The sequence below is a fragment of the Bombina bombina genome, chromosome 3 (assembly GCF_027579735.1).
Source record: "Bombina bombina isolate aBomBom1 chromosome 3, aBomBom1.pri, whole genome shotgun sequence".
Lineage (NCBI taxonomy): Eukaryota > Metazoa > Chordata > Amphibia > Anura > Bombinatoridae > Bombina > Bombina bombina.
In genome coordinates this window covers 492,004,754-492,028,671 of record NC_069501.1, presented here as the reverse complement: position 1 = coordinate 492,028,671, position 23,918 = coordinate 492,004,754, and positions in this window count along the sequence as shown.

The window sequence follows — 23,918 nt, the reverse complement described above, 5'->3', positions numbered from 1 at the left end:
CCACAGATAATTGTTTGTAAAAGTGAAATAGCCCCAAAAACCATGCTTGGACTCCCACTCCAGGTCGTTCTCCTTCAGATTTTTTATAAGAGGGTCCAGCACCCTCAACAGAAACAACTGCAGGAAACACCACCACATATGCCATCCTTTTGCACAAGCGAGTACAGGTATGGCATCCATTTTAGAAACCCAAAGATAATTGAGAGGAACCAGGAACATTTTTCTAAAAACTGGATGGGGCACCCATTACTACAGGTCGTTCTCCTTCAGCTTTTTTTTTTTTTTGTTTAAATAATTTTTATTGAAATTTTTTACATATTCAGTAACAAATTAAACAAACATATACATTTTTAAATAACAAAGGCATGTGAATAAGCATGACCTGTCATGTATCGACTTGCATTGCAATTTCCCTTTATTTGTCATCACTTGGAGAGTTGGTTAAAAAGGAAATGGTTAGAGATAAAGTCAGCTGTTTACTCTTTAATTAGCCATCAATTTACCAAAAATATGTTGTATAAAGTTAAGATGTGTAGAAATAGAAATAAAGATAGAAGTATAGAGGAGTCCTGAGGGGAGGGGTAGGGAAGGGTGGGGGGAAAACCTCTCTGTGTGAAGTCTGGTCGTTTGTTATTAGGTTTAGCGTCATCTAGTGGACATTTATTGTTTTATCCTTTGTTCCCAAAGAAACAAAACATTAAGTATGAAGTCTTTTTTGCCTACATAGCATGCATATCTTTTTTCCAAAGACAAGACATGGTCCACTTCGGTTTCCCATTGCTGGAGAGTGGGTGGTTGCTGTTGTTTCCATAATCTGGGGATAATGCGTTTGGCACATGTAAGCTGAATTTGTAGTAATTTTTTACGAAATGCACATCCCACGTTGGGAATATGATTAAGTATAATCATAGGGGCCGAGAGGGTTATTTGTGTGTTTAGTGTGCAATTAATGCTTCTTTCAAGTGAAGACCAAAAGTGTGAGAGCACTGGACAAGACCACCATATGTGGGATGGGGTTCCAATTTCGCCACAGCGTCTCCAGCAACTAGAGTTTGCCCCTGGAAATATTTTGTTTAGTCTATGTGGAGTCAAGTACCACCGTGAGAGAATTTTATAATTCGATTCTGCCATAGTTAAGGAGATAGAGGCTGTGTGGGTTAAGCGAAAGGCTCTCATCCAAGCCTCTCTTGGGAATTGGGTTTGAAGTTCACGTTCCCATAGCTGGGTAAATGTGGGTAGTTCGTGTAGGGTAGATTTTTTTAGTATTCTATATGAGATGGAAAGGTGCGCTCTTCCTATATCTATATTTGTACATAATTGTTCAAAGGGAAAAAGCCTGCGTAGGCAGTCATCTTTATGTGCGCATTCCACTATAGCATGTCTTATTTGTAGGTAAGAGAACCAGCTGTGGAATGGAGGGCCTAGGGCATCCCTTAGGGTTATCCTGTCTTTTATTTGAGAAGAATCGGTCAACAAGTATATGGGTAAATTTTTGTGCTGTATATTATCTGAGTTATATTGAAATTGGTGTTGTTCAAAGAACAATGTGTTGTCTATTAGAGGGGTCATGGGTGATACTGGAGTAGAAAGTTTATTAGGTCGTTGAATAAGTTTATCCCAAATCATCAATGTTGTTTTGATGCATTCATTTTCAATGGTTAAAGGGGTTCTGTGTGGCCTAGGTATCCAGCAAACATCTCTCATAGTTTGTTGTTGAATCAGGGTGGCTTCCATTTGGATCCATAGCTTAAATGGTGAGCCATGGTTCCAAGCTATTATTCGGGTAAGGTGCACCGCCTGATGGTATAGAAGTAGGTTTGGCATATTCAACCCTCCTTCATCTTTATCTAAGTACAGAGATTTACGGGAGACTCTCGGTTTCTTGTAAGCCCAAATGAATGATTCTAGCATACGTTGTTGGGTATACAAATAAGTTTTCGGGACTGAGATAGGCAGTGCTTGGAACAGATACAGATATTTGGGGATCGCCATCATTTTTATCGTATTAATTCTGCCCAACCAGGATAGATGACCTTGTTTATGCCAGTTATGTAATAAAGTAAATATATTAGTTTGGAGTTTTACATAGTTTTCGTGAAATAGATCTCGGGGGTTCTTAGGGATGGTCAGTCCCAGATACCTGAGGGAATTTGAAATTTGGAAAGGAGTATTACAAATAAGGTATTCCGCGTCCTCTTTAACAAGGTGTGTGTGCACTATACTCGACTTATTCATGTTTATGGAGTAATTGGAAAATTGTTTATATGCTTCTAGTTCCTGTAAGAGTGTCGGTATGGAGGTTGAAGGTGATTGTAATGAGAAGATAATGTCATCCGCGAATAGGAGGCATTTTTGTGTGATGTTCCCAAACTGAATACCCATAATCCTCTCGTTTACCCTTATCTTAATTGCTAAAATCTCTACAGTAATGGCGAATAACAGAGGGGAAAGGGGACATCCCTGGCGAGTACCGTTTGAAATCTGAAAGGGTTGTGAAAGTGTATTATTCACTTTAACTTTAGCTAGTGGGTTATTGTAGAGGGCCTGTACTCTATTAATAAACTTGTCCAAAAGTCCAAATTTCGACAGAGTCGACCACATGAAGTGCCAGTCGACCCTGTCGAATGCCTTCTCAGCGTCTGTGGAAAGGAGAATTAAGGGTTTTTGATTATTGTGTGAAGTATATAGTGTATGAAGCACTCTGGTAGTATTATCTTTGGCTTCACGCCCCTTTACAAACCCGACTTGGTCCGGGTGAATAATTTTTGGGAGTATGGGATTTAAACGATTAGCTAATATTTTAGCATAAATTTTAATATCTACATTTAGCAATGATATGGGTCTGTAATTACTGACTATGTCTGTGGGCTTGTCAGGTTTAGGCAACACTGTGATCGTGGCATCTAGTAGAGGTTGGGAATAAGATTGTCCCTGGTCTATATTCTGATATAGTTCTAATAAATGTGGGCAGATGTTTCCTATAAGTAGTTGGTAAAATTTTGTTGTGAGACCATCTGGGCCGGGTGACTTGCCAGAGGGGAGAGACTTGATGGTGTTTATTATCTCCTGTGGCGTTATCGGGGAATCTAATATTTTCAGATCTTCCTCTTGAATTTTGGGGACTTCTATGGAGTCTAGATAAGCCGTCATTTTAGCGTGTTTCTCTTGATCATTAACAGTATTAAGATTATATAATGAGGAGTAGTATAAAGCGAAATCATTAGCTATATCTTCATTTTTGGTGTGAATTACCCCCGATGGAAGCTTAATAGAGTGAGTATAAGAGCTAAGCCTCTGTTTTTTTAAATATCTGGCTAACATGCGACCAGCTTTATTAGAATCAGCAAAAAATTTGGTTCTAGAGGTCATAGCTCGTAAGTTAGCATTTTCTATTAAGAATTTATTAAGGTGTTCTCTGGCTTCTTTTAATTCGTTGAGTAATTGGGTGGATTGTGGATTTTGTTTATGAGAGCGTTCTGTATTGGAGAGAGTGGTAGTTAAAGAATTATATAGTGTTGATCTTTGTTTATTCAACTTCGCTGAGAGTTGAATAATGATTCCTCTTATATAGCACTTATATGATTCCCAAATATTCATGGCTGTGGTGTCTTTTGAGTTGTTAAAGGAAAAGTATTCGTCAGTATATTTGGCTATTTGCTCTAGAGTGTCAGTATCTGTAAGTATCCGCTCGTTGATTCTCCAGTTTAGTCTGTGACTAGGTTTGGCAGACCAACTGAAGGTAGTTTTGACTAGGCTATGGTCTGACCATGGTGTATGTGAGATTTTGGAACCCACTAGGCTTGGGAGGAATGCCTGGTCGCATAGTATGTAATCCAACCTAGAATAGGTGTGTTGTGGATAAGAGAAAAAGGTATAATCTCTAAGGGTGGGGTGGACAATTCTCCATGTATCCATCAGTGTAAGTGATTGCAACAACTCAACATTACTCTTAATCTGGGTATGTCTTAGATATGACTTGCCCGTCGAAGTGTCAAGGGCTGGGTTTGATGGGAAGTTGAAATCTCCTCCAACTACGATTGGGCCTTTGGCAATATCAAGAAGTTTATTAATAACTTTGCGAAAGAAATTATGGGTAGGTTTGATCGGTGCATAGATATTTGCCAGGGTAATGGGTCTGCCATAATAGAGTCCTACTAGTATGAGGATCCTGCCTTCGGAGTCACTAAATTGTTGTAACAGGTCAAATGGTGTGTTGCGTCTGATTAACGTGCAAACTCCATTATGCCTAGTGGGGCCTGAGTTCAAATAATGCTGATCATAATATCTAAAGGGAAGTTTTGGTTCGTGGGTTTTCCTAAAATGGGTCTCTTGGAGCATTACAATGTCCAGTTTTTGTTTGTAAAAGTCGTGTAGAGCGATAGACCGTTTTTCTGCTGACAAGAATCCCTTTACATTTTGTGTTGCAATCTGTATAGTGCCTACTTGCGGTGGGGGTGCCATATCCACAGCAACAAGTGGGTGTGTGGTCGGTGTGAGATTAAGAGGTAAAATACGGAGAGGTTAATGGTAAGGGTTAGGGCAGAGGGAAATTGGAGGGGTAAGAGACGGGAAAGGGCTCCTGAGTAGATTTAACCAGAGAGAGAAAGAAAGAAAAAAGAAAAAGGGAAAGAGAGGGATAAATAACAGAAAAAAGAAGGAGTCAGAATATGTTTTTTACCTAAAGATAGAGATGTGTAAGTAATGTAATATGTGAGGCTGTTATAGGAGCCGGATACGAGATTGACAACAAATTGACTATGTATTATGGGGTACTTGGGGAGAGAGAGAAAAGGGTGCAGGAACTTCTAAGTGGATGATTTACTGTGGCAATGAAAAGTTGTGGTAAAGCGATAAAAGGTAGTGTGGTATTATCTATTGCATTGAAGAAAGTGTGTGAAAGGATGGAGAAGAAAGAACATTTAGTAAGAGAGTGAGAACTGGCAAACAGGGCAATTTAACTAACAGGGCGTAACATGGATTTTCAACGGTTTTGGGAGAAGTCCAACCCGTTCGACCAGTCCATTAAGTAAAGCAGGTTGGTATAAACCAGGTATCAACATAATGCCAACAACTCGGCAGATGTGTATGGGACTATAGTCGAGCGGGGTAGACCGTGCCAATAAACATACAGTGTAGATATCAAAGAGCATGTAACAATAAGGCAGTAGTTTTGACATCAATAATCACATGCTATCTAAGCAGCTAAAAGTAAGCATAGAAAACCTGCGCTGTAAAATAACTTAAAGCGGACCTGCTTATCAACTGAGTTGTGCCCTATACAGATTAATTAAAGGCTATGGTCTAGATTCAAAACAATTGACTTATATTCACTTAATGTATAAAGAGCTAAACTGAGACATCAAAGCAATTCAAAAAAAGAGAAAAAAAAACACAAAAAGAAAAAAAAAAACAAGTCTAGAGTACATAACTAATAAACGTTTTATCAAAAGTGTGCATCACTTAAAGGTCAAGAGTCTCTTCAACAGTTCAGTGAAAATTGACGAACTATGGGCCTTCAACCCAGGTTGAGGAACATATTGTAATGTCCACAGCTATAATTATCACAGTAGCCGTGCATGATAAAACTACAAACAAAACTAATATATTTACGTGTCCCTGGTCAAGGTGGGTTGATATCTTCGTTGGTCTGAGTGATTTGTCTTCTCTTGCTTTGATTCGTCGTTGATTCCAGCCATGGCCTCCCTTGGGGCTTGGGGATGTCTTGCCTTGCTGAGGGTGAAGATTGAGATGGAATGACCTGTGTATCAGGTGTTGGAATGTCCATAGACTGACAAAAGTGTACAATGTCCAAGGGAGATGTGCATTCAATTTTCTTGCCATTTCTAATTGCTATAACAGATGTTGGAAAACCCCATCGATATGGGATCCTCAGCTCACGGAGATGAGAGGTTAGCATAGAAAGTTCTCTGCGCTTCTGGAGGGTCCGTGCTGATAGGTCTTGGAACACTTGTATTCTTTGGCCCTGGAAAGTAATTGCTTGTTGTTTCCTGGAGTAATTATATATTTCCTCTCTATGCTTGAAGCACTGGAAGTGAACTATAATATCCCTGGGTGGTGAGCCTTCAGCAGGTTTGGGTCGTAGGGATCTGTGTGCTCTATCCAGGATTATATCCTGGGGGTCTAAAGAGTTATTCTTTGTCGGCTCTGTGAATAAAGCCTGCAGGTAATCCTGTATCTCATTGTTAAGGACCGACTCGGGGATCCCCCTAAACCTTAAATTGCTCCTTCTTGAGCGATTCTCCAAGTCGTCTAACTTGTCTTCTAGGGCTGTTAGGCTTTGCTGGTGCTGGGAGGTTTTGGCGGATAGACTGGCTAATTTTTGTGATATCACATACTCGTGTTCCTCCAGGGAATCTACCCTATGACATAGCTCTGAGATGTCTTTTTTGATGTCTGCACACTCATCTTTAATACATGATTTAACTTGTTCAATAAGAGCCTCTATTGCGCCATATGTGATAGGGTCTTCTTTGCCTGCTTCTAATGATGCTGTTTGTGTGTGTAATACGGTGTCTGCTGCATCACATAAGCTATCATCTTGTGAGACTTGAGTGAACTCAGATTCTGTGCTAGGTTTGTGTTTCCCAGCATGTTTAAAAAAGGAATTTACAGCCCCCTGATTCATTGGGGAGATTTTCAGTGACTTCTCATTTCTTGTTAACTTCCTTTGCGACATATTTAGAGGTTAGGAAGCTTTACCAATGTGTGAGAAGTAGCCGTAGGTATGATGTATACAACACTCCCCAGGGTCTTTTGCTCTCACAGAGCGATATCGGTAAAAGGAGGTTGGATATGACCCACTACCACCAAGGGCAGTGGGAAAGGGGGGGGGGAGTGTGTATTTTGCCTTGAAGCTGCAGTTGGTATTTGCTGTTAAAGCAGTTAGCTGTAGAGAGTATGTGTCAAAGTTCTATTCCCCTCTGCTCTAGGAGTGTTGCAGCTATCTAGTTGTAAGTTTAAAGCCAAAATAGGTGAGGAGAGACCTGATTGTCAGTATCTGAAGTGTTGTGGGTGACGTAACCAATTATCGTGTTCTGCTTGCCTTAGACTTTGTATTGGCCATAGCTCGGCACGTATGGGGCTAAGAGATGTAGAATATGCCCAAGAAAACCGCTTATATTTATTAACAGAGTACTCACATAAGTCCCTGCGGTTCTGTTACAGTATGCCGGTCGCCGCCATAGTTTGTGCAGTCCTAGGAGTAGCCGATCCTCAATACGGCTAGTGATACCGCGTGGAGGCGAGCCGCTGTGTTTTTACGGCTTGTGCTGCTGTATAATGCCCCTTCTGTATCCTTCTATTAACGCTGAGCATGTAGTTTGTTGCAGCCAAGATTTGTCCCGTATTAGCCACGTGGTTTGCGTGGCGCAGTTACCGAGAGTTCGGAGTTCGTCTGCATGGCCTCAAAATTGTGCTTAGAGTTAAGGCAGTCTGGAAACAGGCATATGAAAATGTTCCGCTTGTGCTCTGGATAGAAAATATCTCCCCTGCAACCCTTTATCTCATTTTTAGCAGTCCTTAGTCTCTCTCATATCCAGCTCCTTCACAGAGCTTCAGTGTGCTGCGGCCATCTTGGTTGGCTGCTCGCCCCACCTCCTCTCCTTCAGCCTTTTTATATCATGGGCACGACCCGCAACAGGCACAACAGCATGAAACACAACATATGCCACCCTTTTGCACAATAGAGTACAGGTATGGCATAGATGGAACACGGAGATAATTTAGAGCAACCAAGAGACGGATAAAGATGCTTGGTCGGTCCTACTCTTTCAAATTTGTTGCATTTTGCGTTCAATTGAATGGTCCACCGGATATGAGTGGTGTGTAAAGTTGTACAATTTGTAACAGTTTAATCACTAGTGTTATGTGCCTTATTTTTTTTATTTGAGTTTTGTACCCACAGAGATGCAGCAGAGGTCAGAAAAATTAGGAATGTACAAATGACTGAAAAATTGGGGTATTGTTGTAGCAACTGCTGTAGCAGCGGCCAGAAAAAATGATGTTTGTAAAACATTTATAAAGTGCCCTAAAAGCTTGTGGCTTGAACACTAGTTGTTGGCGGATAAGTCAAGCAAGTCCTCCGTCTTTATAACAACAACAAAAAAATGCCAGCCTGTGTACCAGTTGTAGCCCAAGCCAGCTCATATCATCATCAGTAGTTTTTTTTTTTTTTTTTTTTTTTTTTTTTTTATTGAGGTTCATAAACATACAAAGTAAAAAGAAGCAAAAAGAAAACATACAAGAAATAATGAGACTGAATACAATTTTCATACTTATAGTCTAGTACAATAAGAACTAGGAAATGATATAATATGTACGTACCATAGTTATTAGTCTAGTGCAAACAAAAAAGAAAAAACATAGATCGATAGTAATCAGAAAATATAACAGATACTAATATCAGAAACCTCATTTTCTCTTTATAAGCAAACCTTCTGCGTAGGACTAGTCGGGCCACTCTTGGACCCCCGATCACTTATAAGAGAGAGTAACAGAAGGAAGATATAAGACCACTTTTGGGTCTTTATAAACCTAAGCATAAAAGTATCTATGCACTTCAACTAAAATACACAAGCAATTATATATGGGACTAGTAAAATTTTAGTTATTTCTGATTCCTAGATAGGGAACATATAAATGGCTAGAAACTGTTATAGGCGAGTCTATGCCTTAATATCAGGACCATGAATAGTCATTAATAACCTGTATATCAGCTATAGAACTAAAATATCCGTCTTGCAACCTTAGCAGCTAATATATAAATAGATATAATTATATGTGATCCCATTTTCACTTTATAGAAGAGAAATCAGTAGAGATTATTTCACACTTGTAGGGGTCTCTCGCCGACATTAAAACTGACCCTTTATTAAGTAATGCTATGAAGGGCTTGTTTGATCAGTGTATACATTTTTAAAATTCTAGTCACCTCTAGTGGAGATTTTCAGTACTGACAAGAGACTATGTTTAGAAATACTTGTTAGTCCGTCTAATGGCAGGAGACATGGCTTGAACTAAGTGGAACACTAAGTAGGGAGAAAGCTTATTCGGGTGATTATAGGCATTGCTGACTAATGATTATGAGGCTCCACATTCTAAATATTTCCCTAATTCTCTATAAGAATATAAGATGCCAGGCCGCTTGTGAATGTGGCACTAAAATCCTCCTGCCCTTATCAGCACATGGAAGGTAGCAATAGCGCTGCCAGAAAGTCAGATGTTAAAAGGTGTTAAATTTAGAGTAGCAGTTAATCAACAAATAGCCTTTTTCACTTAGCAGCTCTGTAAAAAATGACGCTAATCTGTTAAACAATACTATTCTATAAACATTCACTAACATCAGCAAAGACCTCTATATTCATATGCATTTAACGCACCCAGAATTAAATGCAATTTCTACTATGGGAGCCACCATAGCCTACCCCACACCTGTACGCTCAAGTTTTTGTAAAGTAGAGGTATGAAACCTGCCGTTTTCTCCGCTGACAATCGACTCTGCACTGTAGTTCCAGAGTACAACAGTTCCTGAGACCGTAACTAGTACTGCTGATAGTGTGCCCAGTTTGACTGATTCAGAAACAAGCGAGCAAAAAACCTCATCCACCATGTTGGACATGGAGTCTGGAACTGTTAGCCCCCACACAGATGTCCAAGTGACTGGGCTCCGCTTCAAAATAGGGTTCTCTCTCACCAACGATAATAAAGCAATGATGGGTAGGAGCTCCGTGTCTGTCAAGGGTGTGCTCAGTTGGTATCTCACTCTTTCCTGTTGCGGTAGCTCCCATTGCTCTCGGTAATTAGCTGCATGGTATGTGTCATCAAACTCTGGTCGAACAAGACCGTGCTGTATCTCTCCAACCGAGTAGCTGCAGCAAATCAAGTCTGAGGGCGACATCATCTCCCCATAGTGTCGCGACACAGCCAGGCATGACTGGGAACTTGCACCAGAGGCGTGGGTCTCAGATCTAGTCTCCTCCACGCCGTTAAAGAATGACTGGGGTATGAATGTCTCAAGTAGCATGGCGCATATGTTATTCTCAAAGTTCAATAGGATTTGCCCTATAGCATTTGTTAAATCCTCCATTCTCATATTGTAATAGGTATAATCCACTACAAAACAGGAAATGTTTCAAAACGATCTTGTTTCAAATAAATGAATGCACTTCAGCACAAATGGCTGTTAGACTGACGGGTCAGAATGATGAAGGGGGGTAGGGAAAGGTATAAGACGCTCCAAGGCCTCAGTTGTGCACCTTCCCTAGTCAGGTCTGCTCGCTCTTATTATTCCCAAAAAGTTATATGGATCTGTTCCTTAGGTTGCAGCAAACCCAGCTCTCACAAAAAAAACAGGGCTTGCTGATCTCTGGAAGAATAAACAGCAGTTTATGTCAGCTTCAATGTGGAGCACTAACTCACAGCAGCCATCTTTGTCGGTGGTTGGACACGTGGTTGGACACGCCCCCCATCATCAGTAGTTTTTTATTCAAATGTATCGCCCAATGTCAGTCCCTTCGGGATCCAGCCCTCATTCATTTTTATAAAAGTGAGATAGTCAAGGCTTTTTTGACCTAGGTGACTTCTCTTCTCAGTGACAAAACCTCCTGCTGCACTAAAAGTCCTTTCGGACAGGACACTTGAAGCGGGGCAGGCCAGAAGTTCCATTGCAAATTGGGATAGCTCAGGCCACAAGTCCAGCCTGCACACCCAGTAGTCAAGGGGTCCATCGCTCCTGAGAGTGTTGAGATCCGCAGTTAAAGCTAGGTAGTCTGCTACCTGTCGGTTGAGTCTTTCTCTAAGGCTGGATCCCGAAAGGCTCTGATGGTGCATGGGAGTTAAAAAGGTACGCATGTCCTCCATCAACACCATCTAAGTCCAGTGGTCGTGGGAGGAGGAGGATTAATTTCATCTCTTCCCCTGTTACATTCCCGTGGTGCTGTGACATCACCCTTATACGCTGTGTAAGGAATAGTTTTTAATTTATTATGAAAATGCTCCATCCTTTCCGACTTGCGGGAATTTGGTAACATTTCAGGCACTTTATGCTTATACCGGGGGTCGAGGAGCGTGGACACCCAGTACAGGTCATTCTCCTTCAGCTTTTTTATACGAGGGTCCCTCAACAGGCACGACAGCATGAAAGAACCCATTTAAACAAGGTTGGATGCTGAGCTAATCATGTCGCGTTCCTCCTCCTCACTGATCTCACTGATGGTATCTTCCCCCCAGCCACGTACAACACCACGGGTACCAGAGAGGTGACAACAACGAGCACCCTGGGATGACTGTTCTGCTCAGTCTTCCTCCTCCTCATCCTCCCCAAAGCCACATTCCTCCTCTGACTCCTCTTCCTCACAATCCTCTTCCTGCATTGCCGCAGGTCCAGCAAGCAATGCTGATTCGGCTGTTTGCGGGGGTGATGGACACCACAACCCTCCCGCTTCCTCTTCATGCTCATCTACTGCCTGATCCAGCACTCTTCGCAGGGCACGCTCCAGGAAGAAAACAAATGGTATGATGTCGCTGATGGTGCCTTCGGTGCGACTGACAAGGTTTGTCACCTCCTCAAAAGGACGCATGAGCCTACAGGCATTGCGCATGAGCGTCCAGTAATTTGGCAAAAATATCCCCAGCTCCCCAGAGGCTGGCCTAGCACCCCGGTCATACAAATACTCATTAACAGCTTTTTCTTGTTGGAGCAGGCGGTCAAACATTAGGAGTGTTGAATTCCACCGTGTCGGGCTGTCGCAAATCAAGCGCCTCACTGGCAGGTTGTTTCGACGCTGGATATCAGACAAGTGCGCCATGGCCGTGTAGGAACGCCTGAAATGGCCACACACCTTCCTGGCCTGCTTCAGGACGTCCTGTAAGCCTGGGTACTTATGGACAAATCGTTGTACAATCAGATTACACACATGTGCCATGCACGGCACATGTGTCAACTTGCCCAATTTCAATGCCGCCACCAAATTACTTCCATTGTCAGAAACAACCTTGCCAATCTCCAGTTGGTGCAGAGTCATCCACTGATCCACCTGTGCGTTCAGGGTGGTCAGGAGTGCTGGTGCGGTGTGACTCTCCGCTTTCAGGCAAGTCAACCCCAAGACGGCGTGACACTGCCGTACCCGGGATGTAGCATAGTACCTGGGGAGCTGGGGGGGTGCCATAGATGTGGAGCAAGACGCAGAAGTTGAAGAGGACTTAGCCGAGGAAGAGGTTATGGAAGAGGATGGAGTAGGAGGAGTAGAGGAGGTAGCAGCAGGCCTGCCTGCAAGTCGTGGCGGTGTCACCAACTCTTCTGCAGAGCCACGCATTCCATGCTTGTCAGAAGTCAGCAGGTTTACCCAATGCGCAGTGTAGGTGATATACCTGCCCTGACCATGCTTTGCAGACCAGCTATCCGTGGTCATATGGACCCTTGCCCCAACGCTGTGTGCCAGACATGCCATAACTTCCTTTCTCACAACAGAGTACAGGTTTGGGATTGCCTTTTGTGAAAAGAAATTTCTGCCAGGTACCTTCCACTGCGGTGTCCCAATAGATACAAATTTTTTGAAAGCATCAGACTCCACCAGCTTGTATGGTAAAAGCTGGCGGGCTAAGAGTTCAGACAAGCCAGCTGTCAGACGCCGGGCAAGGGGGTGACTTTGAGAAATTGGCTTCTTACGCTCAAACATGTCCTTGACAGACACCTGACTGTGGGAAGATGACCAGGAACTGCTACGTAAGAGAGACTGAGTGGAGGATGGTTGAGAGGGGGCAAGGAGGACAGCACTGGTTGACATTGCTGAAGATGCTGGAGCAGGAGGAGGAGGGCAGCTTTCACTTTGTGTGCTGCTTCTACTCATGTGTTCTTCCCATCGGCCTTTGTGATGGGAGACCATGTGCCTTCGCAAAGCAGTTGTACCTAGGTGGCTGTTGGACTTCCCACGACTCAGTTTCTTTTGGCACAGGTTGCAAATGGCATTGCTGTTGTCAGAGGCAGACACACAAAAAAAATGCCACATTGCTGAGCTCTGCGATGATGGCATTCTGGTTGTGGCAACAGCATGCGTTGATGGGCGTCGGCGGGCTGTCTGGCTGACCCCTGGTGACGATGCATGCTGTCTGACTGTGCCACTAGCTCCTTGAGACGACCTCCCCGTGCTTCCAAATCGTCTCCTCCTCCTCCTCCTCTCTGTCTCCCCATCTGAACTTTCCCCCTCTTCTTCTTCTCTTCTAGCAGGCACCCACGTGACATCCACCGACACATCATCATCAACCGCTTCACTTGTATCTGAAACATCAAGAAAGGAAGCAGCAGCGGGTACAACATCATCATCATCATCACACCGTACCTCCATGTCGGTAATGCTGCCTGACTGAGACTGATCACTATTATCTACATCCTCTGTCAATGATGGTTGCGCATCACTCATTTCTTCAAAATGATGTGTCAATAACTCCTGTGACAGATCAAGTGAAGCGGCTGTGGTGCTAGTGTTGGTGGTGGCGACAGGCGGCAGAGTGGCACTGGTCACTTGAGACCTGCCCAAAGCACAGCTGGACTTAGATGGTGCGTCAAGGTTAGGAGGACTAGCAGCGGAAGCTGAAGAAGATTGGGTTTCCTGTGTTAGCCATTCAACTAGGTCCTCCTCAGAAGTTTTTGCATCCCCCCTGGCACCCGGCGTCTGAACAATGTGCATATTTGTACCACGACCACGGAACCTGCGGGGTGGCCTGCCTCTGCCTGTCATTTTTTTTTAAATGGACACTAACAATACTATTACACCAATTGAGTGGTGGCACTGTGAAAATGGGCACAGTATACGCTGTGAGACTGACAACAACAAAAAAGACAGATGTTTTAAAAATCACAAATTGTTAATTTTTTGAAATATTACTAGTACTGTGGCAACAAATATGATTGTTTGGCACTATTTGGCAAATGAGCCTGTCTGGCACACACGCTGGGAGAAAGGAAACTGCAATTCAATGGCACTAGGAGACTGAAGAATCACAGTCAAAACAGTTATGATTAACAAAAATTCCAATCCTGTTACAATAAATATGAGAGGTGGCACTAATTGGCTAGTTGGGACTGGCACACAGGCAGGCAGGCAGGAGGAAAATGCAATTCAAGGGCACTAGTAGACTGCAGATTGACAGTCAAAACAGTGTTGATTGACAAATTTTGCAATACTGTTAAAAGAAATATGATTGCTAGCACTAATTGGATAGTTGGGCCTGGCACACAGGCTGGCAGGCAGTAGAAAAGTGCAATTCAATGGCACAAGCAAAATGAGGATTAAGATCAACAATCAAGATTTTTTTTATTTTAATTAGTAACTATACTGTGACAACAATTAGGATTGGTGTAAATAGTTGGCAAGACGGCCTGGCACAAAAGGATGGCAGGCAGGAGGGAGATGCAATTCAAGGACACTAGGAGACTGATTAATGACAGTCAAAACAGTGATGATTGACAATTTTTGCAATACTGTTAAAAGAAATATGATTGCTGACAACAATTGGCTAGGTGGGCCTGGCTCACAGCAGGCTGCAAGGCAGTAGGAAAGTGCTATTCAATGGCACCAGCAAACTGAGGTTTCAAATCACTGCAACTATTACCAAAATTTTTAATTTTTAATTATTAGAATACTGTCACAACAAATATGATTGGTGTAAATATTTTTTAAGTAGGCCTGGCACACAGGCTTGGAAGGCTGTAGAAAAGTGCTATTCTAGGGCACGAGCAAACTGAGGATTAAGATCATCAACAATAAAGATTTTTTTAATTGTAATTAGTAACTATACTGTGACAAAAAATTAGGATTGGTGTAAATAGTTGGCAAGACGGCCTGGCACAAAAGGATGGCAGGCAGGAGGGAGATGCAATTCAAGGACACTAGGAGACTGATTACTGACAGTCTAAACAGTGATGATTGACAATTTTTGCAATACTGTTAACAGAAATATGATTGCTGACAACAATTGGCTAGGTGGGCCTGGCTCACAGCAGGCTGCAAGGCAGGAGGAAAGTGTTATTCAATGGCACCAGCAAACTGACGATTCAAATCACAGCAACTATTACCAAAATTTTTAATTTTTAATTATTAGAATACTGTCACAACAAATATGATTGGTGTAAATATTTTTGAAGTAGGCCTGGCACACAGGCTTGGAAGGCTGTAGAAAAGTGCAATTCAAAGGCACGAGCAAACTGAGGGTTAAGATCATCAACAATAAAGATTTTTTTAATTGTAATTAGTAACTATATTGTGAAAAAATATTTGGATTGGTGTAAATAGTTGGCAAGACGGCCTGGCACAAAAGGATGGCAGGCAGGAGGGAGATGCAATTCAAGGACACTAGGAGACTGATTACTGACAGTCTAAACAGTGATGATTGACAATTTTTGCAATACTGTTAACAGAAATATGATTGCTGACAACAATTGGCTAGGTGGGCCTGGCTCACAGCAGGCTGCAAGGCAGGAGGAAAGTGCTATTCAATGGCACCAGCAAACTGAGGATTCAAATCACAGCAACTATTACCAAAAATTTTAATTTTTAATTATTAGAATACTGTCACAACAAATGTGATTGGTGTAAATATTTTTTAAGTAGGCCTGGCACACAGGCTTGGAAGGCTGTAGAAAAGTGAAATTCAAAGGCACGAGCAAACTGAGGATTAAGATCATCAACAATAAAGATTTTTTTAATTTTAATTAGTAACTATACTGTGACAAAAAATTTGGATTGGTGTAAATAGTTGGCAAGACGGCCTGGCACAAAAGGATGGCAGGCAGGAGGGAGATGCAATTCAAGGAAACTAGGAGACTGATTACTGACAGTCTAAACAGTGATGATTGACAATTTTTGCAATACTGTTAACAGAAATATGATTGCTGACAACAATTGGCTAGGTGGGCCTGGCTCACAGCAGGCTGCAAGACAGGAGGAAAGTGCTATTCAATGGCACCAGCAAACTGACGATTCAAATCACAGCAACTATTACCAAAAATTTTAATTTTTAATTATTAGAATACTGTCACAACAAATATGATTGGTGTAAATATTTTTTAAGTAGGCCTGGCACACAGGCTTGGAAGGCTGTAGAAAAGTGCAATTCAAAGGCACGAGCAAACTGAGGGTTAAGATCATCAACAATAAAGATTTTTTTAATTTTAATTAGTAACTATACTGTGACAAAAAATTAGGATTGGTGTAAATAGTTGGCAAGATGGCATGGCACAAAAGGATGGCAGGCAGGAGGGAGATGCAATTCAAGGACACTAGGAGACTGATTACTGACAGTCTAAACAGTGATGATTGACCATTTTTGCAATACTGTTAACAGAAATATGATTGCTGACAACAATTGGCTAGGTGGGCCTGGCTCACAGCAGGCTGCAAGGCAGGAGGAAAGTGCTATTCAATGGCACCAGCAAACTGAGGATTCAAATCACAGCAACTATTACCAAAAATTTAAATTTTTAATTATTAGAATACTGTCACAACAAATATGATTGGTGTAAATATTTTTTAAGTAGGCCTGGCACACAGGCTTGGAAGGCTGTAGAAAAGTGCAATTCAAAGGCACGAGCAAACTGAGGGTTAAGATCAACACTAAAAAAATTTTTTATTTAAATTAATAACTATACTGTCTGACTGTGACAACAATTATGATTGGTGTAAATAGTTGGCTAGACGGCCTGGCACAAAAGGCTGGCAGTGGCAGGCAGGAGGTAAATGAAATTCAATGGCCCTAGGAGACTGAATATTTGCAGTCCAAAAAATTATGTTTTTTTATTTTTTTATTACTGTTACAAGAATTGTGATTGGTGCCACTAATTGGCTACTTGGGCCTGGCAGACAGGCTGGCAGATATGAGTCGTGGATGGTAGGTAGGGCAGCAATTTAACACAGTATGCTGTGTAAGTGACAAAAACACAGGACTGATAGAAAATTAAGTTACATTACACTAGCAAAATATTTTAAAATTTTAGATTTTAATATTAAAATTATGTTAAGAAGTGCAATGCACATATGACTCTATGAGTGCTCGCACTGGCTGGCTGCTACGTAGGGCAGCAATTATAACAACAGTATGCTGTGTAAGTCAGATAGACAGTTAGACACAGGCCTGATAGAAAATACAATTAGATTACACTAGCATAATGATTTAAAGACTTTTTTTTGGAAATTTTAAGAAAAAGGTTAAGCACATACATATGAGTCGTGGCTGATAGCCTTGGAAGGGCAGCTATTAAAAACAGTAGGCTCTGTATGTCGGATACACACACGCCTGATAGAAAATACTATTAGATTACACTAGAAAAATGATTGAAATTATTTTTTGGGGGGGGAAATTAAAAAAAGGTTAAACACATATGAGTCGTGGCTCATAGACTAGGGAGGGCAGCAAGTAAACACAGTATGCTCTCTATGTCAGCAAAACACACAGGCCGGATAGATAATTATATTACATTACACTAGCAAACAAATTTAAACTTTTTTTTTTAATATATATTAAAATTAAGGTGAAAGAAAAATAGATATGAGTGCTGGGTGGCTGCCTGGCACAGACCAATTAACCAAAAGACTGAAAAAAAAAGAGGTATATTAATGCTGAGTGAGCCTGACAGACACAGGCATGATAGTAAATGTAATTAGATTACACTATAAAAATATTTTTTTGTGTTTTTTTTTTAAATTAAAAATAATGTTATAAACAGATATTAACACTGCTGGCTGCTGGCTGGCACAGAGCAATGAACCAGAGTATATGCTGTGTGACACTGGCCTGATAGAAAATGAAAAAAAATTACACTAGAAAAATAATTATATTTTTGGGTTAGTTAAATTTAAACTAATGTTGTTAGGGAGATATCAGTGGTGGCAGTAGTCACAGCATATGCTGTGAGCCTTAAACACACAGCTGAAAGCCAGGCAAATGCTAATAAAAAAAAAAAGAAAAAAAAAACGGCACGAAATATAGCCCTAAAAAGGGCTTTTTGGGGTGCTGTGCTTGCAGCAGAGATGAGTGGAGTCCTTCTGGACTGTAAATACACTAGCCTAGCTATGTTTTTCCTATTAATGTCAGGAGCAAAAACACAACACGTCCTCTCATTAAAAAAGCAAGGTCGTTATGAGTCTAAAATGGAGGTTTCCGAGTAGCTGGGAGTGTCTGTGAGGGAGTGTCTGATGTTGATTGGCTCTAATGTGTCAGGCGGCTGTGACATAAAGGGTCAAAGTTTCCACAATGATGACACATAGGGGCGGATCGAACATCGCCATGTGTTCGCCCACAAACGCGAACGCGAACAACCTATGTTCGATGTGAACCGTTCGCGGGCGAACAGTTCGGGACATCACTATTTGTAGTTTGTAGGTTAGGGTTTTTTTTTTATTTTTGGGGGGCTTTTTTATTTTCATAGGGCTCTTAGATTAGGTGTAATTAGTTAAAATATTTGATAATTTCTTTTTTATTTTGCGTAACTTAGTGTTTATTTTTTTTTTTGTAACTTAGGCCTAGATTTGGAGTTTGGCGTTAGCCGTGAAAACCAGCGTTAGAGGCTCCTAACGCTGGTTTTAGGCTACCTCCGGTATTTGGAGTCACTCAAAATAGGGTCTAACGCTCACTTTTCAGCCACGACTTTTCCATACCGCAGATCCCCTTACGTCAATTGCGTATCCTATCTTTTCAATGAGATTTTTCTAACTCCGGTATTTAGAGTCGTGTCTGAAGTGAGCTTTAGACATCTAACGACAAAACTCCAGCCGCAGGAAAAAAGTCAGTAGTTAAGAGCTTTCTGGGCTAACGCCGGTTTATAAAGCTCTTAACTACTGTGCTCTAAAGTACACTAACACCCATAAACTACCTATGTACCCCTAAACCGAGGTCCCCCCACATCGCCGCCACTCGATTACATTTTTTTAACCCCTAATCTGCCGACCGCCACCTACGTTATACTTATGTACCCCTAATCTGCTGCCCCTAACACCGCCGACCCCTATATTATATTTATTAACCCCTAACCTGCCCCCCACAACGTCGCCGCCAGCTACTTACAATAATTAACCCCTAATCTGCCGACCGCAAAGCGCCGCCACCTACGTTATATTTATGTACCCCTAATCTGCTGCCCCTAACACCGCCGACCCCTATATTATATTTATTAACCCCTAATCTGCCCCCCACAACGTCGCCTCCACCTGCCTACACTTATTAACCCCTAATCTGCCGAGCGGACCGCACCGCTATTATTATAAAGTTATTAACCCCTAATCCGCCTCACTAACCCTATAATAAATAGTATTAACCCCTAATCTGCCCTCCCTAACATCGCCGACACCTAACTTCAAACATTAACCCCTAATCTGCCGACTGGAGCTCACCGCTATTCTAATAAATGTATTAACCCCTAAAGCTAAGTCTAACCCTAACACTAACACCCCCCTAAGTTAAATATAATTTTAATCTAACGAAATTAATTAGCTCTTATTAAATAAATTATTCCTATTTAAAGCTAAATACTTACCTGTAAAATAAATCCTAATATAGCTACAATATAAATTATAATTATATTATAGCTATTTTAGGATTAATATTTATTTTACAGGTAACTTTGTATTTATTTTAACCAGGTACAATAGCTATTAAATAGTTAAGAACTATTTAATAGCTAAAATAGTTAAAATAATTACAAATGTACCTGTAAAATAAATCCTAACCTAAGTTACAATTAAACCTAACACTACGCTATCAATAAATTAATTAAATAAACTACCTACAATTACCTACAATTAACCTAACACTACACTATCAATAAATTAATTAAATACAATTCCTACAAATAAATACAATTAAATAAACTAGCTAAAGTACAAAAAATAAAAAAGAACTAAGTTACAAAAAAAAAAAAAAATTTTACAAACATAAGAAAAATATTACAACAATTTTAAACTAATTACACCTACTCTAAGCCCCCTAATAAAATAACAAAGCCCCCCAAAATAAAAAAATGCCCTACCCTATTGTAAATTACTAAAGTTCAAAGCTCTTTTACCTTACCAGCCCTGAACAGGGCCCTTTGCGGGGCATGCCCCAAGAAGTTCAGCTCTTTTGCCTGTAAAAAAAAACATACAATACCCAAGCCTCCCAACATTACAACCCACCACCCACATATCCCTAATCTAACCCAAACCCCCCTTAAATAAACCTAACACTAAGCCCCTGAAGATCATCCTACCTTGTCTTCACCTCACCGGGTATCACACCGATCCGTCCAGAAGAGCTCCTCCGATGTCCTGATCCAAGCCCAAGCGGGGGGCTGAAGAGGTCCATGATCCGGCTGAAGTCTTCATCCAAGCGGGAGCTGAAGAGGTCCATGATCCGGCTGAAGTCTTCATCCAAGCGGGAGCTGAAGAGGTCCATGATCCGGATGAAGTCTTCTATCAACGGCATCTTCAATCTTCTTTCTTCCGGATCCATCTTGCAGACCTCCGACGCGGAACATCCTCTTCTCCCGATGCCTACGAGCCGAATGACGGTTCCTTTAAGGGACGTCATCCAAGATGGCGTCCCTCGAATTCCGATTGGCTGATAGGATTCTATCAGCCAATCGGAATTAAGGTAGGAATATTCTGATTGGCTGATGGAATCAGCCAATCAGAATCAAGTTCAATCCGATTGGCTGATCCAATCAGCCAATCAGATTGAGCTTGCATTCTATTGGCTGTTCCGATCAGCCAATAGAATGCGAGCTCAATCTGATTGGCTGATTGGATCAGCCAATCGGATTGAACTTGATTCTGATTGGCTGATTCCATCAGCCAATCAGAATATTCCTACCTTAATTCCGATTGGCTGATAGAATCCTATCAGCCAATCGGAATTCGAGGGACGCCATCTTGGATGACGTCCCTTAAAGGAACCGTCATTCGGCTAGTAGGCGTCGGGAGAAGAGGATGTTCCGCGTCGGAGGTCTGCAAGATGGATCCGGAAGAAAGAAGATTGAAGATGCCATTGATAGAAGACTTCATCCGGATCATGGACCTCTTCAGCTCCCGCTTGGATGAAGACTTCATCCGGATCATGGACCTCTTCAGCTCCCGCTTGGATGAAGACTTCAGCCGGATCATGCACCTCTTCAGCCCCCCGCTTGGGCTTGGATCAGGACATCGGAGGAGCTCTTCAGGATGGATCGGTGAACCTGGTATGGTGAAGATAAGGTAGGAAGATCTTCAGGGGCTTAGTGTTAGGTTTATTTAAGGGGGGTTTGGGTTAGATTAGGGGTATGTGGGTGGTGGGTTGTAATGTTGGGGGGGGGTATTGTATGTTTATTTTTTTACAGGCAAAAGAGCTGAATTCTTTGGGGCATGCCCCGCAAAGGGCCCTGTTCAGGGCTGGTAAGGTAAAAGAGCTTTGAACTGTAGTAATTTAGAATAGGGTAGGGCATTTTTTATTTTGGGGGGCTTTGTTATTTTATTAGGGGGCTTAGAGTAGGTGTAATTAGTTTAAAATTGTTGCAATATTTTTCTTATGTTTGTAAATATTTTTTTATTTTTTGTAACTTAGTTCTTTTTTATTTTTTGTACTTTAGTTAGTTTATTTCATTGTAGTTATTTGTAGGAATTGTATTTAATTTATTTATTGATAGTGTAGTGTTAGGTTTGATTGTAGGTAATTGCAGGTATTGTATTTAATTAATTTAATGATAGTATAGTGTTAGGTTTAATTGTAACTTAGGTTAGGATTTATTTTACAGGTAATTTTGTAATTATTTTAACTAGGTAGCTATTAAATAGTTCTTAACTATTTAATAGCTATTGTACCTGGTTAAAATAATTACAAAGTTGCCTGTAAAATAAATATTAATCCTAAAATAACTACAATGTAATTATAATTTATATTGTAGCTATATTAGGATTTATTTTACAGCTAAGTATTTAGCTTTAAATAGGAATAATTTATTTAATAAGAGTTAATTAATTTTGTTAGATGTAAATTATATTTAACTTAGGGGGGTGTTAGTGTTAGGGTTAGACTTAGCTTTAGGGGTTAATACATTTATTAGAATAGCGGTGAGCTCCAGTCGGCAGATTAGGGGTTAACAATTGAAGTTAGGTGTCGGCGATGTTAGGGAGGGCAGATTAGGGGTTAATACTATTTATTATAGGGTTAGTGAGGCGGATTAGGGGTTAATAACTTTATTATAGTAGCGCTCAGGTCCGGTCGGCAGATTAGGGGTTAATAAGTGTAGGCAGGTGGAGGCGACGTTGTGGGGGGCAGATTAGGGGTTAATAAATATAATATAGGGGTCGGCGATGTTAGGGCAGCAGATTAGGGGTACATAGGGATTTTGTAAGTAGCGGCGGTTTACGGAGCGGCAGATTAGGGGTTAATAATAATATGCAGGGGTCAGCGATAGCGGGGGCGGCAGATTAGGGGTTAATAAGTGTAAGGTTAGGGGTGTTTAGACTCGGGGTACATGTTAGGGTGTTAGGTGTTTTTCAGCTCAAACAGCCCCATTGTTTCCTATGGGGGAATCGTGCACAAGCACGTTTTTGAGGCTGGCCGCTTACGTAAGCAACTCTGGTATCGAGAGTTGAAGCTGCGTTAAAAATGCTCTACGCTCCTTTTTTGGAGCCTAACGCAGCCTTTATGTGGACTCTCAATACCAGAGTTGTTTTTATGGTGCGGCCAGAAAAAAGCCGGCGTTAGTTTTTCGGGTCGTTACCGACAAAACTCCAAATCTAGCCGTTAGTGTTTGTTATTTTTTGTAACTTAGTTGTTAGTTTTTTGTAACTTTGTAATTTTTTATTGTAGATTTATATTATTTGAGTAGGGTTAGGTGTTTAAATATATAATATAGTTAATTTAATTTGAAGTTTAATGTAATTTTAGTATAACAGTGTAGATTAATTATTAGTTTAATATAGTTTAATGTAATTTTAGTATATTAGTTAGGGTAGGTTAATTAATAGTTTAATATAGTTTAATGTAATTTTAGTATAATAGTTATGGTAGGTTAATTATTAGTTTAATATAGTTTAATATAAATCTAAAGGTAAGTTTAAATTTATTATAAGATAGGGATGAGTTAATATTTAATATAAAGTTAGCGGGTTGTTAGGTTTAGGTGTTAATAGTTTAATTTAGTTTATGGCGATGTGTGGGACTGGCGGTTTAGGGGTTAATAGGTTTAGTAAGTGCTAGTGATGTGGGAGGCCAGGGGTTTAGGGGTTAATACATTTATTTAGTTGCAGTGGGCACTGGGAGCGGTGGGATAGGGGTTAATAACTTTATGTAGGTGGCAGCGTTGTCGGGGTGGCAGATTAGGGGTTAATAAGTATAATGTAGGTGGTGTCGGTGCGGCAGATTAGGGGTTAATAAGTATAATGTAGGTGGTGGCGGTGTCAGAGCAGCAGATTAGGGGTGTTTAGGTGTAAACATAACTTTTATTCTCCCACAGGAATCAATGGGATATCGGGCAGCAGCGAACATGAACTCTCGCTGCTTTCAGACTCCCATTGATTCCTATGGCATCCGCCGCCTCTAGGGCGGCGGATTGAAAAGCAGGTACGCTGGGCCGGAATAGTGGCGAGCGTACCTGGTAGATATTTGTTAACTAGCAAAAGTAGTCAGATAGTGCCGAATTTGCATTCAGAACATCTGTAATGACGTAAGCATCGATCTGTGTCGGACTGAGACCAGCGGATCATATGTTACGTCACAGATTTCAACTTTTGCCGGTCTGTAGGCTTTGATAACTAAGGGGAAACAAGCTTGCCACAATTACGCTGCGGAATTCCAGCGTATTTGCGGTTGACGGCTTGAAAAGTAGGCCTCATATCCTTAACAAGTGGAAGCTAGCTGCTGATTGGTGCCTGCACACACATGTCTCGTGTGAT